Source organism: Heterodontus francisci, unplaced genomic scaffold (assembly GCF_036365525.1).
Source record: "Heterodontus francisci isolate sHetFra1 unplaced genomic scaffold, sHetFra1.hap1 HAP1_SCAFFOLD_374, whole genome shotgun sequence".
NCBI classification, from domain to species: domain Eukaryota; kingdom Metazoa; phylum Chordata; class Chondrichthyes; order Heterodontiformes; family Heterodontidae; genus Heterodontus; species Heterodontus francisci.
The window spans coordinates 164,357-180,746 of NW_027140800.1; the positions used below are offsets into that span (position 1 = coordinate 164,357).

The window sequence follows — 16,390 nt, forward strand, 5'->3', positions numbered from 1 at the left end:
TCTGGGTAAAGAACCTTCCCCTGACATCCCCCTTATATCTCCCACCCTTCACCTTAAATTTATGACCCCTTGTAACGCTTTGCTCCACCCGGGGAAAAAGTTTCTGACTGTCTACCCTATCTATTCCCCTGATCATCTTATAAACCTCTATCATGTCACCCCTCATCCTTCTCCGTTCTAATGAGAAGAGGCCTAGAATGTTCAGCCTTTCCTCGTAAGACTTATTCTCCATTCCAGGCAACATCCTGGTAAATCTCCTCTGCACCCTCTCCAAGGCTTCCACATCCTTCCTAAAATGAGGCGACCAGAACTGCACACAGTACTCCAAATGAGGCCTTACCAAGGTCCTGTACAGCTGCATCATCACCTCACGGCTCTTAAATTCAATCCCTCTGCTAATGAACGCTAACACCCCATATGCCTTCTTCACAGCCCTATCCACTTGAGTTGCAACTTTCAACGATCTATGCACATAGACCCCAAGGTCTCTCTGCTCCTCCACATGCCCAAGAACCCTACCGTTAACCCAGTATTTTGCATTCGTGTTTGTCCTTCCAAAATGGACGACCTCACACTTTTCAGGGTTAAACTCCATCTGCCACTTTTCAGCCCAGCACTGCAACCTATCCAAGTCCCTTTGCAGACGACAATAGCCCTCCTCGGTATCCACAACTCCACCAACCTTTGTATCATCTGCAAATTTACTGACCCACCCTTCGACTTCCTCATCCAAGTCGTTAATAAAAATCACAAACAGGAGAGGACCCAGAACTGATCCCTGTGGCACGCCACTGGTAACTGGGCTCCAGGCTGAGTATTTACCATCTAAGACCACTCTCTGCCTTCTATCAGTTAGCCAATTCTTAATCCAACTGGCCACATTCCCCACTATCCCATGCCTCCTGACTTTCTCCATAAGTCTACCATGGGGGACCTTATCAAATGCCTTACTAAAATCCATGTACACCACATCCACTGGTTTACCCTCATCCACTTGCTTGGTCACCTGCTCAAAGAATTCAATCAGGCTTGTGAGGCAAGACCTACCCCTCACAAAAACCGTGCTGACTGTCCCGAATCAAGCAGTGTCTTTCCAGATGCTCAGAAATCCTATCCCTCAGCACCTTTTCCATCAACATGCCTACCACCGAAGTAAGACTAACTGGCCTGTAATTCCCAGGGTTGTTCCTATTCCCTTTCTTGAACAGGGGCACAACATTTGCCACCCTCCAATCACCTGGTACCACCCCCGTCAACAGAGAAGATGAAAAGATCATTGCCAGCGGCTCTGCAATTTCATCCCTTGCTTCCCATAACATCCTTGGATATACCCCGTCAGTGTGGGAAGAGATGCACTCAGTCATCCTACCAGCTGATGCACCAGTGAGTTGACACAGGGGAGAGACCTTTCACCTGCTCAGAGTGTGGGAAAGAGATTCACTCAGTCATCCTACCTGCAGATACACCAGTGATTTGACACTGGGGGGAGACCGTTCACCTGCTCTTAGTGTGGACAGAGATTCACTCAGTCATCCAACCTGCTGATACACCAGTGAGTTCACACTGGGGAGAGACCGTTCTCCTCCTCAGAGTGTCGGAAGAGATTCACTCAGTCATCCTACCTTCTGATACACCAGTGAGTTCACACTGGGGAGAGACCACTCACACGCTCAGAGTGTGGGAAGGGATTCACTCAGTCATCCTACCTGCTGATACGCCAGTGAGTTGACACTGGGGGGAGACAGTTCACCTGCTCTGAAATTGGGAAAGAGATTCACTCTGTCATCCTACCTGCAGATACGCCAGTGAGTTGACACTGGGGGGAGACCGTTCACCTGCTCTTAGTGTGGACAGAGATTCACTCAGTCATCCTACCTGCAGATGCACCAGTGAGTTCACACAGGGGAGAGACCTTTCACCTGCTCAGAGTGTGGGAAAGAGATTCACTCTGTCATCCTACCTGCTGATACACCAGTGAGTTATCACTGGGGAGAGACCGTTCACCTTTTCAGAGTGTGGAAGGGATTCACTCAGTCATCCCACATGCTGATACACCAGTGAGGTCACACTAGGGAGAGACGGTAAACCTGCTCTGAGTGTGGGAAATGATTCACTCAGTCATCCTACCTGCTGACACTCCAGTGAGTGCACACTGGGGTGAGACCATTCCCCTTCTCAGAGTGTGGGAAAGGATTCACTCAGTCACCCTAGCTGCTGATACACCAGTGAGTTCACACTGTGGAGAGACCATTCATCTGCTCAGATTTTGGAAAGAGATTCACTCATTCATCCTACCTTCTGATACACCAGTGAGTTCACACTTGGGATACACGGTTAACCTGATCAGAGAGTGGGACGTGGTTCACTCAGTCATCCAACCTGCTGATACACCAGTGAGTTCACACTGGGTAGAGACCGTTAAAGTGCTCAGTGTGCGGGAAGAGCTTCACTCAGTCATCCTACCTGCCGATACACCAGTGTGTTCATACTGGGGAGAGACCATTCACCTGCTCAGCGTGTGGAAAGAGATTCACTCAGTCACTCTACCCTCTGATGCACCAGTGAGTTCACACTGGGGAGAGACCTTTCCCCTGCTCAGAGTGTGGGAAGAGATTCACTCAGCCATCCTTCCTGCTGATACAACAGTGAGTTGAGACTGGGGACAGACCACTCAACTGCTCAGAGTGTGGGAAGAGATTCACTCAGTCATCCAAAATTCTGATACACCAGTGAGTTCACACTGGGGAGAGACCATTCTCCTGCTCAGAGTGTGGGAAAGAGATTCACTCCGACTTCCGACCTGCTGATGCACCAGTGAGTTAACACTGGGGATGGACCGTTCATCTGATCAGTGTGTGGGAAAGTGATTCACTCAGTCATCCAATCTGCTGATACACCAGTGAGTTCACACTGGGGAGTGACCGTTCACCTCCTCAGAGTGTCGGAAGAGTTTCCCTCAGTCATCCTACCATCTGATACACCAGTGAGTTCACACCGGGGAGAGACCTTTCAGCTGCTCAGAGTGTGCGATGAGATTCACTCAGTCATCCTCCCTGCTGATACACCAGTGAGTTCACACAGGGGAGAGACCTTTCACCTGCTCAGAGTGTGGGAAAGAGATTCACTCAGTCATCCTACCTGCTGATACGCCAGTGAGTTGACACTGGGGGGCAGACCGTTCACCTGCTCTGAGTGTGGACAGAGATTCACTCCGTCATACTCCCACATGAAACACCAGTGAGTTATCACTGGGGAGAGACCGTTCACCATTTCAGAGTGTGGAAGGGATTCACTCAGTTATCCCACCTGCTGATACACCAGTGAGTTCACACTAGGGAGAGACGGTTAACCTGCTCAGAGTGTGTGAAATGATTCACTCAGTCATCCTACCTGCTGATACACCAGTGAGTGCACACTGGGGTGAGACCATTCCCCTGCTCAGAGTGTGGGAAAGGATTCACTCAGTCACCCTACCTGCTGATACACCAGTGAGTTCACACTGGGCAGAGACCATTCATCTGCTCAGAGGTTGGAAAGAGATTCACTCAGTCATCCTACCTGCTGAGACACCAGTGAGTTCACACTCGGGAGAGACGGTTAACCTGCTCAGAGAGTGGTAAGTGATTCACTCAGTCATCCTACCTGCTGATACACCAGTGAGTTCATACTGGGGAGAGACCATTCACCTGCTCAGCGTGTGGAAAGAGATTCACTCAGTCATCCTACCCTCTGATGCACCAGTGAGTTCACACTGGGGAGAGACCATTCCCCTGCTCAGAGTGTGGGAAGAGAATCCTTCAGTCATCCAAACTGCTGATACACCAGTGAGTTATCACTGGGGTGAGACATTTCACCTGCTCAGAGTGTGGGAAGGAGATTCACTCTGTCATCCTACCTGCTGATACACCAGTGAGTTGACACTGGGGAGAGACCTTTCACCTGTTCAGCGTGTGGGAACGGATTCACTCAGTCATCCCACCTGCAGATACACCAGTGAGTTCTCACTGGGGAGAGACCTTTCACCTGCTCATAGTGTGGGAAGAGAATCACTCAGTCATCAGACCTGCTGATACACCAGCGAGTTGACACTGGGGAGAGACCGTTCACCTGCTCAGACTGTGGGATGAGATTCACTCAGTCATCCAAACTGCTGATACAACAGTGAATTCACACTGGGGAGAGACCGTTCACCTGCTCAGAGTGCGGGAAGAGGTTCAGTCAGTCATCCTAACTGCTGATACAACAGTGAGTTAACACTGGGGGGAGATCATTCCCCTGCTCAGAGTGTGGGAAGAGATTCACTCAGTCATCCTACCTTCTGATACACCAGTGAGTTCACACTGGGGAGAGACCTTTCAGCTGCTCAGAGCGTGGGAAGAGATTCACTCAGTCATCCTAACTGCTGATACAACAGTGAGTTCACACTGGGGGGAGACCATTCCCCTGCTCAGAGTGTGGGAAGAGATTCACTCAGTCATCCTACCTTCTGATACACCAGTGAGTTCACACTGGGGAGAGACCTTTCAGCTGCTCAGAGTGTGGGAAGAGATTCACTCAGTCATCCTGCCTGCTGATACACCAGTGAGTTCACACTTGGGAGAGACCGTTCACCTGTTCAGAGTGTGGGAAGGGATTCACTCAGTCATCCTACCTGCTGATACACCAGTGAGTTCACACAGGGGAGAGACCTTTCACCTGCTCAGAGTGTAGGAAAGAGATTCACTCTGTCATCCTACCTGCTGATACGCCAGTGTGTTGACACTGGGGGGAGACAGTTTACCTGCTCTGAGTCTGGACAGAGATTCACTCAGTCATCCGACCTGCTGATACGCCAGTGAGTTCACACTGGGGAGAGACCGTTCACCTGCTCAGACTGTGGGATGAGATTCACTCAGTCATCCAAACTGCTGATACAACAGTGAATTCACACTGAGGAGAGACCGTTCACCTGCTCAGTGTGCGGGAAGAGGTTCACTCAGTCATCCAAACTGCTGATACAACAGTGAGTTCACATTGGGGAGAGACCATTCCCCTGCTCAGAGTGTGGGAAAGGATTTACTCAGTCATCCTACCTGCTGATAAACCAGTGAGTTCACAATGGGGAGAGACCATTCACCTGCTCATTGTCTGGTAGGAGATTCACTCAGTCATCATACCTGCTGAAACAACAATGAGTTCACAATGGGGATGAGACCATTCATCTGCTGAGAGTGTGGGAACAGATTCACTCAGTCATCCTGCCTGCTGATGCACCAGTGAGTTCACACTTGGGAGTGACCGTTCACCTGTTCAGAGTGTGGGAAGGGATTCACTCAGTCATCCTACCTGCTGATACATCAGTGAGTTCACACAGGGGAGAGACCTTTCACCTGCTCCAAGTGTGGGAAAGAGATTCACTCTGTCATCCTACCTGCTGATACGCCAGTGAGTTGACACTGGGGGGAGACAGTTCACCTGCTCCAAGTGTGGGAAAGAGATTCACTCAGTCATCCTACCAGCTGATACACCAGTGCGTTATCACTGGGGAGAGACCGTTCACCTGTTCAGAGTGTGGGAAGTGATTCACTCAGTCATCCTACCTGCTGATACACCAGTGAGTTCACACTGGGGAGAGACCTTTCACATGCTCACAGTGTGGGAAGAGAATCACTCAGTCATCCTACCTGCTGATACACCAGTGAGTTCACACTGGGGAGAGACCGTTCACCGGCTCAGATTGTGGGATGAGATTCACTCAGTCATCCAAACTGCTGATACAACAGTGAATTCGCACTGGGGAGCGACCGTTCAAATGCTCAGTGTGCGGGAAGAGGTTCACTCAGTCATCCTAACTGCTGATTCAACAGTGAGTTCACATTGGGGAGAGAACATTCCCCTGCTCAGAGTGTCGGAAGAGATTCACTCAGTCATCCTACCTTCTGATACACCAGTGAGTTCACACTGGGGAGAGACCTTTCAGCTGCTCGGAGTGTGGGATGAGATTCACTCAGTCATCCTGCCTGCTGATGCACCAGTGAGTTCACACTTGGGAGAGATCGTTCACCTGTTCTGAGTGTGGGAAGGGATTCACTCAGTCATCCTACCTGCTGATACACCAGTCAGTTCACACAGGGGAGAGACCGTTCACCTGCTCATATTGTGGGATTAGATTCACTCAGTCATCCTACCTGCTGATACACCAGTGAGTTCATACAGGGGAGAGACCATTCACCTGCTCAGAGTGTGCGAACAGATTCACTCAGTCATCCTGCCTGCTGATACACAAATGAGTTCACACTGGGGAGAGACCGTTAACCTGCTCAGAGTGTGGGCAGAGATTCACTCAGTCATCATACCTGCAGATACACCTGTGTGTTCACACCGGGAAGAGACCGTTCACCTGCTCAGAGTGTGGGCAAGAGATTCACTCAGTCATCCTACCTGCTGATACACCAGTCAGTTCACACAGGGGAGAGACCGTTCACCTGCTCATATTGTGGGATTAGATTCACTCAGTCATCCTGCCTGCAGATACACCAATGAGTTCACACTTGGGAGTGACCGTTCACCTGTTCAGCGTGTGGGAAGGGATTCACTCAGTCGTCCTACCTTCTGATACACCAGTGAGTTCACACAGGGGAGAGACCTTTCAGCTGCTCAGAGTGTGGGAAAGAGATTCACTCTGTCATCCTACCTGCTGATACGCCAGTGTGTTGACACTGGGGGGAGACAGTTCACCTGCTCTGAGTGTGGACAGAGATTCACTCAGTCATCCTACCAGCTGATACACCAGTGCGTTCTCCCTGGGGAGAGACCGTTCACCTGTTCAGAGTGTGGGAAGTGATTCACTCAGTCATCCTACCTGCTGATACACCAGTGAGTTCACACTGGGGAGAGACCTTTCACATGCTCACAGTGTGGGAAGAGAATCACTCAGTCATCCTGCCTGCTGATACACCAGTGAGTTCACACTTGGGAGAGACCGTTCACCTGTTCAGAGTGTGGGAAGGTATTCACTCAGTCATCCTACCTGCTGATACACCAGTGAGTTCACACAGGGGAGAGACGTTTCACCTGCTCAGAGTGTGGGAAAGAGATTCACTCTGTCATCCTACCTGCTGATACGCCAGTGTGTTGACACTGGGGGGAGACAGTTCACCTGCTCTGAGTCTGGACAGAGATTCACTCAGTCATCCGACCTGCTGATACGCCAGTGAGTTCACACTGGGGAGAGACCGTTCACCTGCTCAGACTGTGGGATGAGATTCACTCAGTCATCCAAACTGCTGATACAACAGTGAATTCACACTGAGGAGAGACAGTTCACCTGCTCAGTGTGCGGGAAGAGGTTCACTCAGTCATCCAAACTGCTGATACAACAGTGAGTTCACATTGGGGAGAGACCATTCCCCTGCTCAGAGTGTGGGAAAGGATTTACTCAGTCATCCTACCTGCTGAAAAACCAGTGAGTTCACAATGGGGAGAGACCATTCACCTGCTCAGTGTCTGGTAGGAGATTCACTCAGTCATCATACCTGCTGAAACAACAATGAGTTCACAATGGGGATGAGACCATTCATCTGCTGAGAGTGTGGGAACAGATTCACTCAGTCATCCTGCCTGCTGATGCACCAGTGAGTTCACACTTGGGAGTGACCGTTCACCTGTTCAGAGTGTGGGAAGGGATTCACTCAGTCATCCTACCTGCTGATACATCAGTGAGTTCACACAGGGGAGAGACCTTTCACCTGTTCAGAGTGTGGGAAGTGATTCACTCAGTCATCCTACCTGCTGATACACCAGTGAGTTCACACTGGGGAGAGACCTTTCACATGCTCACAGTGTGGGAAGAGAATCACTCAGTCATCCTACCTGCTGATACACCAGTGAGTTCACACTGGGGAGAGACCGTTCACCGGCTCAGATTGTGGGATGAGATTCACTCAGTCATCCAAACTGCTGATACAACAGTGAATTCACACTGGGGAGCGACTGTTCACCTGCTCAGTGTGCGGGAAGAGGTTCACTCAGTCATCCTAACTGCTGATTCAACAGTGAGTTCACATTGGGGAGAGAACATTCCCCTGCTCAGAGTGTCGGAAGAGATTCACTCAGTCATCCTACCTTCTGATACACCAGTGAGTTCACACTGGGGAGAGACCTTTCAGCTGCTCGGAGTGTGGGATGAGATTCACTCAGTCATCCTGCCTGCTGATGCACCAGTGAGTTCACACTTGGGAGAGACCGTTCACCTGTTCAGAGTGTGGGAAGGGATTCTCTCAGTTATCCTACCTGCTGATACACCAGTCAGTTCACACAGGGGAGAGACCTTTCAGCTGCTCAGAGTGTGGGAAAGGGATTCACTCTGTCATCCTACCTGCTGATACGCCAGTGTGTTGACACTGGGGGGAGACAGTTCACCTGCTCTGAGTGTGGACAGAGATTCACTCAGTCATCCTACCAGCTGATACACCAGTGCGTTATCACTGGGGAGAGACCGTTCACCTGTTCAGAGTGTGGGAAGTGATTCACTCAGTCATCCTACCTGCTGATACACCAGTGAGTTCACACTGGGGAGAGACCTTTCACATGCTCACAGTGTGGGAAGAGAATCACTCAGTCATCCTATCTGCTGATACACCAGTGCGTTCACACTGGGGAGAGACCGTTCACCTGCTCAGATTGTGGGATGACATTCACTCAGTCATCCAAACTGCTGATACAACAGTGAATTCACACTGGGGAGCGACCGTTCACCTGCTCAGTGTGCGGGAAGAGGTTCACTCAGTCAACCTAACTGCTGATACAACAGTGAGTTCACATTGGGGAGAGACCATTCCCCTGCTCAGAGTGTCGGATGAGTTTCACCCAGTCATCCTACCTTCTGATACACAAGTGGGTTCACACTGGGGAGAGACTGTTCATCGGCTCAGATTGTGGGACGAGATTCACTCAGTCATCCAAACTGCTGATACAACAGTGAATTCACACTGGGGAGCGACCGTTCACCTGCTCAGTGTGCGGGAAGAGGTTCACTCAGTCATCCTAACTGCTGATTCAACAGTGAGTTCACATTGGGGAGAGAACATTCCCCTGCTCAGAGTGTCGGAAGAGATTCACTCAGTCATCCTACCTTCTGATACACCAGTGAGTTCACACTGGGGAGAGACCTTTCAGCTGCTCGGAGTGTGGGATGAGATTCACTCAGTCATCCTGCCTGCTGATGCACCAGTGAGTTCACACTTGGGAGAGACCGTTCACCTGTTCAGAGTGTGGGAAGGGATTCTCTCAGTCATCCTACCTGCTGATACACCAGTCAGTTCACACAGGGGAGAGACCGTTCACCTGCTCATATTGTGGGATTAGATTCACTCAGTCATCCTACCTGCTGATACACCAGTGAGTTCATACAGGGGAGAGACCATTCACCTGCTCAGAGTGTGCGAACAGATTCACTCAGTCATCCTGCCTGCTGATACACAAATGAGTTCACACTGGGGAGAGACCGTTCACCTGCTCAGAGTGTGGGCAAGAGATTCACTCAGTCATCCTACCTGCTGATACACCAGTCAGTTCACACAGGGGAGAGACCGTTCACCTGCTCATATTGTGGGATTAGATTCACTCAGTCATCCTGCCTGCAGATACACCAATGAGTTCACACTTGGGAGTGACCGTTCACCTGTTCAGCGTGTGGGAAGGGATTCACTCAGTCGTCCTACCTTCTGATACACCAGTGAGTTCACACAGGGGAGAGACCTTTCAGCTGCTCAGAGTGTGGGAAAGGGATTCACTCTGTCATCCTACCTGCTGATACGCCAGTGTGTTGACACTGGGGGGAGACAGTTCACCTGCTCTGAGTGTGGACAGAGATTCACTCAGTCATCCTACCAGCTGATACACCAGTGCGTTATCACTGGGGAGAGACCTTTCACATGCTCACAGTGTGGGAAGAGAATCACTCAGTCATCCTATCTGCTGATACACCAGTGAGTTCACACTGGGGAGAGACCTTTCACATGCTCACAGTGTGGGAAGAGAATCACTCAGTCATCCTATCTGCTGATACAACAGTGAATTCACACTGGGGAGAGACCGTTCACCTGCTCAGTGTGCGGGAAGAGAATCACTCAGTCATCCTATCTGCTGATACACCAGTGAGTTCACACTGGGGAGAGACCGTTCACCTGCTCAGATTGTGGGATGACATTCACTCAGTCATCCAAACTGCTGATACAACAGTGAATTCACACTGGGGAGAGACCGTTCACCTGCTCAGTGTGCGGGAAGAGGTTCACTCAGTCAACCTAACTGCTGATACAACAGTGAGTTCACATTGGGGAGAGACCATTCCCCTGCTCAGAGTGTCGGAAGAGTTTCACCCAGTCATCCTACCTTCTGATACACAAGTGGGTTCACACTGGGGAGAGACCGTTCACCGGCTCAGAGTGGACATAGATTCACTCAGTCATCCTACCACATGAAACACCAGTGAGTTTTCACTGGGGAGAGACCGTTCACCTTTTCAGCGAGTGGAAGGGATTCACTCAGTCATCCTACCTGCTGATACACCAGTGAGTTCACACTGGGGTGAAACCATTCCCCTGCTCAGATTGTGGGAAAGGATTCACTCAGTCACCCTACCTGCTGATACACCAGTGAGTTCACACTGGGGAGAGACCATTCATCTGCTCAGAGTGTGGGAAGAGATTCACTCAGTCATCCTACCTGCAGAGACACCAGTGAGTTCACACTAGGGAGAGACGGTTAACCTGCTCAGAGAGTGGGAAGTGATTCACTCAGTCATCCTACCTGCTGAAACACCAGTGAGTGCACACTGGGGTGAGACCATTCCCCTGATCAGAGTGTGCGAAAGGATTCACTCAGTCATCCTACCTGCTGATATACCAGTGAGTTCACACTGGTTAGAGACCGTTCCACTGCTCAGTGAGAGGGAAGAGCTTCACTCAGTCATCCTACCTGCTGATACACCAGTGGGTTCATACTGGGGTGAGACCATTCACCTGCTCAGCGTGTGGAAAGAGATTCACTCAGACATCCTACCCTCTGATGCACCAGTGAGTTCACACTGGGGAGAGACCATTCCCCTGCTCAGAGTGTGGGAAGAGAATCCCTCAGTCATCCAAACTGCTGATACACCAGTGAGTTATTACTGGGGTGAGACCTTTCACCTGCTCAGAGTGTGGTAAGGAGATTCACTCTGTCATCCTACCTGCTGATACAACAGTGAGTTGACACTGGGGAGAGACCTTTCACCTGCTCTGAGTGTGGACAGAGATTCACTCAGTCATCCTACCAGCTAATACACCAGTGAGTTATCACTGGGGAGAGACCGTTCACCTGTTCAGAGTGTGGGAACGGATTCACTCAGTCATCCTACCTGCAGATACACCAGTGAGTTCTCACTGGGGAGAGACCTTTCACGTGCTCATAGTGTGGGAAGAGAGTCGCTCAGTCATCCTCCCTGCTGATGCAACAGTGAGTTGACAATGGGGAGAGACCGTTCACCTGCTCAGTGTGTGGGATGAGATTCACTCAGTCATCCTGCCTGCTGATACACCAGCGAGTTCACACTTGAGAGAGACCGTTCACCTGTTCAGAGTGTGGGAAGGGATTCACTCAGTCATCCTACCTGCTGATACACCAGTGAGTTCACACAGGGGAGAGACCGTTCACCGGCTCAGAGTGTGGGAAGAGATTCACTCAGTCATCCTACCTGCTGATGCACCAGTCAGTTCACACCGGGGAGAGACTATTCACCTGCTCAGAGTGTGGGAAAGTGATTCACTCTGTCATCCTACCTGCTGATACGCCAGTGAGTTGACACTGGGGGGAGACCGTTCACCTGTTCAGAGTTTGGGAAGAGATTCACTCAGTCATCCAACCTGCTGATACACCAGTGAGATCACACAGGGGAGAGACCGTTCACCGGCTCAGAGTGTGGGAAGAGATTCACTCAGTCATCCAACCTGCTGATACACCAGTGAGTTCACAATGGGGAGAGACCATTCACCTGCTCAGAGTGTCGGAAGAGATTCACTCAGTCATCCTACCTTCTGTGAAACCAGTGAGTTCACACTGGGGAGAGACCTTTCAGCTGCTCCGAGTGTGGGAAGAGATTCACTCAGTCATCCTGCCTGCTGATACACCAGTGAGTTCACACTTGGGAGTGACCGTTCACCTGTTCAGAGTGTGGGAAGGGATTCACTCAGTCATCCTACCTGCTGATACACCAGTGAGTTCACACAGGGGAGAGACCTTTCACCTGCTCAGAGTGTGGGAAAGAGATTCACTGTCAACCTACCTGCTGATACGCCAGTAAGTTGACACTGGGGGAGACAGTTCACCTGCTCTGAGTGTGGACAAAGATTCACTCAGTCATCCTGCCAGCTGATACACCAGTGCGTTATCACCGGGGAGAGACCGTTCACCTGTTCAGAGTGTGGGAAGTGATTCACTCAGTCATCCTACTTGCTGATACACCAGTGAGTTCACACAGGGGAGAGACCTTTCACATGCTCACAGTGAGGGAAGAGAATCACTCAGTCATCCGACCTGCTGATACAACAGTGAGTTGAGACGGGGGCGAGACCATTCATCTGCTCAGAGTGTTGGATGAGATTCACTCAGTCATCCTGCCTGCTGATACAACAGTGAGTTGACAATTGGGAGAGAGCGTTCACCTGCTCAGAGTGTGGGAAGTGATTCACTCAGTCATCCAACCTGCTGATATACCAGTGAGTTCACACTGGGGAGAGACCGTTCACCTCCTCAGATTGTCGGAAGAGATTCAATCTGTCATCCTACCTGCTGATTCACCAGTGAGTTGAAACTGGGGAGAGAATGTTCACCTGCTCTGAGTGTTGACAGAGATTCACTCAGTCATCCTACCAGCTGATACACCAGCGAGTTATCACTGGGGAGAGACCGTTCAACTGTTCAGAGTGTCGGAAGGGATGCAATAAGCCATCCTACCTGCTGATACATCAGTGAGTTCACACTGTGGAGAGACCATTCACCTGCTCAGAGTGTGGCAAGAGATTCACTCAGTCATCCTTCCTGCAGATACAACATTGAGTTGACAATGGGCAGAGAGCGTTCAACTGCTCAGAGTGTTGGATGAGATGGACTGTCAGACAATACAGCAGAATATAGATAGATTGGAGAGTTGGGCAGAGAAATGGCAGATGGAGTTCAATCAGTGCAAATGCGAGGTGATGCATTTTGGAAGATCCAATTCAAGAGTGAACGATACAGTAAATGGAAAAGTCCTGGGGAAAATTGATGTCCAGAGAGATTTGGGTGTTCAGGTCCACTGTTCCCTGAAGGTGGCAACGCAGGTAAATAGAGTGGTCAAGAAGGCATACGGCATGCTTTCCTTCATCGGACGGGGCATTGAGTACAAGAGTTGGCAGGTCATGTTACAGTTGTATAGGACTTTGGTTCGGCCACATTTGGAATACTGCGTACAGTTCTGGTCGCCACATTATCAAAAGGATGTGGATGCTTTGGAGAGGGTGCAGAGGAGGTTCACCAGGATGTTGCCTGGTATGGAGGGCGCTAGCTATGAAGAGAGGTTGAGCAGATTAGGATTATTTTCATTAGAAAGACGGAGGTTGAGGGGGGACCTGATTGAGGTGTACAAAATCATGAGAGGTATAGACAGGGTGGATAGCAAGAGGCTTTTTCCCAGAGTGGGGGTTTCAATTACTAGAGGACACGAGTTCAAAGTGAAAGGGGAAAAGTTTAGGGGGGATATGCGTGGAAGGTTCTTTACGCAGAGGGTGGTGGGCACCTGGGACGCATTGCCAGCGGAGGTGGTAGATGCGGGCACGATGGAGTCTTTTAAGATGTATCTAGACAGATACATGAATGGGCAGGAAGAAAAGAGATACAGAACCTTAGAAAATAGGCGACATGTTTAGAGAGATCATCTGGATCGGCGCAGGCTTGGAGGGCCGAAGGGCCTGTTCCTGTGCTGTAATTATCTTTGTTCTTTGTTCTTTGAGATTCACTCAGTTATCCTGCCTGCTGCTACATCAGTGAGTTCACACTGGGGAGAGACGGTTCATCTGCTCAGAGTGTCGGAAGAGATTCACTCAGTCATTCTACCTTTTGATGCACCAGTGAGTTCACACTGGCGAGAGACCAGTCAGCTGCTCAGAGTGTGGGATGAGATTCACTCAGTCATCCTGTCTGCTCATGCACCAGTGTGTTCACACTTGGCAGAGTCCGTTCACCTGTTCACAGGGTGGGATTTGATTCACTCAGTCATCCTACCTGCTGATACACCAGTGAGTTCACACAGGGGAGAGACCGTTCACCTGCTCGGAGTGATGGATGAGATTCACTCAGTCATTCTACCTGCTGATACACCAGTGAGTTCACAATGGGGAGAGACTTTTCACCTGCTCAGAGTGTGGACAGAGATTCACTTAGTCATCCTACCTGCTGATACACCACTGAGTTAACACTGGGGAGAGACCGTTCACCTTTTCAGAGTGTGGAAGGGATTCACTCAGTCATCCTACCTGCTGATACACCAGTGAATTCTCACTCGGGAGAGACCGTTCACCTTCTCAGTTTACGGGAAGATGTTCACTCAGTCATCCTTCCTGCTGATACACCAGTGAGTTCACACTGGGGAGAGACCAGTCACCTGCTCAGTGTATGGTAGGAGATTCACTCAGACATCCTACCTGCTGAAACAACAGTGAGTTCACAATGGGGAGAGACCATTCACCTGCTCAGAGTGTGGGAAGAGATTCACTCAGTCATCCAAACAGCTGATACACTAGTGAGTTCACACTGGGGAGAGACCTTTCTCCAGCTCAGAGTTTGGGAAAGAGATTCACTCTTTCATCCGACCCTCTGATGCACCAGTGAGTTCACACTGGGTTCAGACCGTTCACCTGATCAGTGTGTGGACAGAGATTCACTCAGTCATCCTACCAGCTGATACACCAATGAGTTAACACTGGGGAGAGAACGTTCACCTGTTCAGAGTGTGGGAAGGGCTTCACTCAGTCATCCTACCTGCTGATCCACCAGTGAGTTCACACTGGGGAGAGACCGTTCATCTGCTCAGAGTGTGGGATGAGATTCATTCATTCATCCAACCTGCTAATACACCAGTGAGTTCACACTGGGGAGAGACCATTCACCTGCTCAGCGTGTGGGAAGAGATTCACTCTGTCATCCTACCTGCTGATACACCAGTGAGTTGACACTGGGGAGAGACCGTTCACCTGCTCTGAGTGTGGACAGAGATTCACTCAGTCATCCTACCAGCTGATACACCAGTGAGTTATCACTGGGGAGAGACCGTTCACCTGTTCAGAGTGTGGGAAGGGATTCACTGAGTCATACCACCTGCCGATAAACGAGTGAGTTCACACAGGGGAGAGACCGTTCACCTGCTCAGAGTTTGGGAAGAGATTCACTCAGTCATCCTACCTTCTGATACACCAGTGGTTTCACTCTGGGGAGAGAACTTTCAGATGCTCAGAGTGTGGGATGAGATTCACTCAGTCATCCTGCCTGCTGATACACCAGTGAGCTAACACTTGGGAGAGACCGTTCACCTGTTCAGAGTGTGGGAATGGATTCACTCAGTCATCCTACCTGCTGATACACTGGTCCGTTCACACAGGGGAGAGATCATTCACCTGCTCAGAGTGTTGGATGAGATTCACTCAGTCATCCTGCCTGCTGATACAACAGTGAGTTGACAATTGGGAGAGAGCGTTCACCTGCTCAGAGTGTGGGAAGTGATTCACTCAGTCATCCAACCTGCTGATATACCAGTGAGTTCACACTGGGGAGAGACCGTTCACCTCCTCAGATTGTCGGAAGAGATTCAATCTGTCATCCTACCTGCTGATTCACCAGTGAGTTGAAACTGGGGAGAGAATGTTCACCTGCTCTGAGTGTTGACAGAGATTCACTCAGTCATCCTACCAGCTGATACACCAGCGAGTTATCACTGGGGAGAGACCGTTCAACTGTTCAGAGTGTCGGAAGGGATGCAATAAGCCATCCTACCTGCTGATACATCAGTGAGTTCACACTGTGGAGAGACCATTCACCTGCTCAGAGTGTGGCAAGAGATTCACTCAGTCATCCTTCCTGCAGATACAACATTGAGTTGACAATGGGCAGAGAGCGTTCAACTGCTCAGAGTGTTGGATGAGATGGACTGTCAGACAATACAGCAGAATATAGATAGATTGGAGAGTTGGGCAGAGAAATGGCAGATGGAGTTCAATCAGTGCAAATGCGAGGTGATGCATTTTGGAAGATCCAATTCAAGAGTGAACGATACAGTAAATGGAAAAGTCCTGGGGAAAATTGATGTCCAGAGAGATTTGGGTGTTCAGGTCCACTGTTC

General features: G+C 50.2%; 3 pseudogenes; all 3 read left to right on the top strand.

Moving 5' to 3' along the window:
* The first annotated feature begins 4,171 nt into the window (after positions 1-4,171).
* LOC137361154 (zinc finger protein ZFP2-like) lies at positions 4,172-5,174 on the top strand (annotated as a pseudogene).
* Positions 5,175-5,723: 549 nt separating this feature from the next.
* On the top strand, positions 5,724-7,196 carry LOC137361155 (gastrula zinc finger protein XlCGF57.1-like; annotated as a pseudogene).
* Positions 7,197-8,470: 1,274 nt separating this feature from the next.
* On the top strand, positions 8,471-12,311 carry LOC137361156 (zinc finger protein 850-like; annotated as a pseudogene).
* The last annotated feature ends 4,079 nt before the right edge of the window (positions 12,312-16,390 follow it).